Raw genomic sequence first — 2,345 nt, forward strand, 5'->3', positions numbered from 1 at the left:
GAAAGGGATCAAATTGCCAAATATAGTAATAGCTATGCTGCATACCATACGTCGTACTTACAAGCCCACTTCAACATCCTCGTTGTCATGGAGATACTTCTTAGCATATCATAAAGTATGTTCCCCATCCCAAGTAGTTTCTATTATCAGATAAATAGTAAGTTAGAAATGGATAACAGATGCATTGCAATTTGTGGCTACTACTTCAGTACCAATATGGACTTGAAAATGGAGAGAAACTCTGCTAATTATCAAACACATTCGAATAATAGAATCTAAAATTAGATTACAGGTATAATTCGACATGAGGCATTGAAATTGCACACCCAGGCTTGCTTAATTCTCCAGTCCACCCCTCTCAATCTGGTTTGGATCCTCACCCAATGGTTTCGCAGAGTCGGATATCTGTCGTTTACGAACACGACATTATAATTTCCATTAAATGGATAAAAAAAGCAAGGCCTTGTGGTTACGGGAAGGAATCAGCCATCAGAAAAAACATATAAATCCTTAATTTTTTAATCAAATTGAGCATAGTTCTCAGCAAGACAACAGGTTATTACTTGAAGCTCCTAATGATTCCCACTGGGGTATCAGATCAGTTAAATAACCTTCAACATTTCCTTCCAATCTTTTGTGAAGTCAAGAGATTCACAAAATGACACTGGACTCAATAAGAATCAAAACAAATCAGCCAGTAAAAATTTACCAAGAAACCAAAGGCATATTAGCAATCAGAAAGCAAGATAAAAGGATCCACCTCCTGAATCAGTGAAAGGAGACCCATCCCCACCTCCATCAACAATTACTTTCCTAAAAAAGTTCAGCAACTAGCACATCGTACACTGAAGAAAACACAATCTATAAAAAAAAATAAAAAATAAAAAAAGAAATCTTGAAAAGCACAGTGGAAGAGGGAAGTGTAAAAACATCCTAAAAGATCATCAATTATCATTTTTCAACTAAAGAAACAGAATCAATTAACAAAAAAGCACAAAAAAAATACCCACCCACCCACCCACAGTAACCATTATGACAGGACCCAACCACCCTCTAAATAACTCCCCATGTTGTGGGAAGTAAAGCAATGATAACATAATTTTCTCCCCAACCTCACTGGCTTAATTGAACAGGAGAGACACCAACTCCAATCCAACCATTAATCAACAGTATACTACAAAAATAAAACATTCACCATCAAACAAAAATTTCAAGATAAAAAAGAACCAATTTTTGTGAAGCAATTGGGCGATAATGGTGGACATAAATTCAAAGCAAGACAAGATCTTATACCTTGCTTTGGCCGGCTATCGTGCTCGGATATGCAGGAGGAGCTGCTTCCTTGCGATCCAATCGATCCCTGCGACATCGCCAAGAAGCCACCTGGCCGGAGCTCGCCGCCCACCCGGGCATCCCCGGAGGACTGGCCCCGTTCAACACCCCTCCGAACTGACCACCGCCAGGTAATCCATGGCCCCCATCGAGCCCAACCTCAAAGCTCCCCACCTTCGTCAACGGCGACGCCGCCGAGCTCTGCCCTCCCTCCCCATCCTCATCCACTCTCGTCCCCCGTTTCAAAGAATTCCTCTTCTCCGACCTCTTCTCTTAGCTTCTAACCTCTTTAAGCTCTGGAGTTCCTTTCTCTTCCTTCGCTCCTCCTCGGTCTCGGTCGGAAGAGAGCTCGTCCTGCTGAGACGGTGGCCACCGGGAACTCGGCTCCGTCGGCAACGACGAGAATGAGGCGATCGAGGACGAGCGGAACAGCTTCTTCCCCTTGGGGTCGGCGCCGAAGCACCCGCCAAGGGAGAGCCCGAGGCTGAGCTCGATCTCGTCGGAGTCCCCGCCGGTTGCCTCCGGGTGCTTGTAGGCGAAGCTATTGCCCGCAAATCGCTTCAGCAAATCCCTCGAATAGCTCGCATTCCGCGAACTCGTCTCTTCTTCCATCGAACCAGAACAAGCATACGAAGAACTAAAAAACTAACGAACAGGAAGAAAAAACGGAGAGAAAAAGCGAAAAGCTACAGTATTTCTACCAAAATTTCATCTTTTTTCACAGGTTTGATCTTTTTATCGAGATACAAGAACCTATGACTGCAGATTCGGCTCTGATTCAGGTTTTTACGAGAAACTTGCAGAAATAAGCAGAAAATACCGCGAAATAAAGCAACAAGCCATGATACGAGATCAACAAACAAAAAAGAAAAAAAAAAAGAAAACAAAGAGTGAAACAGAGAAGAGATCTAAGCGTTCTCCTATAGAACGAAGAAAACCAGAAAAGGAAAGCGGGAGGAACAAACGAAGAGAGATTTTTGGGAGATCAGAATTAGAGAAAAAATAGAAGAGGG

The 2,345-nt window shown here is 42.9% G+C and overlaps 1 pseudogene; it reads right to left on the reverse strand.

Moving 5' to 3' along the window:
- Positions 1-326: 326 nt before the first annotated feature.
- Positions 327-2,345, reverse strand: LOC140853457 (ninja-family protein 1-like; annotated as a pseudogene).

The sequence above is a fragment of the Elaeis guineensis genome, chromosome 13 (assembly GCF_000442705.2).
Source record: "Elaeis guineensis isolate ETL-2024a chromosome 13, EG11, whole genome shotgun sequence".
In the NCBI taxonomy this organism is placed as follows: Eukaryota; Viridiplantae; Streptophyta; class Magnoliopsida; order Arecales; family Arecaceae; genus Elaeis; species Elaeis guineensis.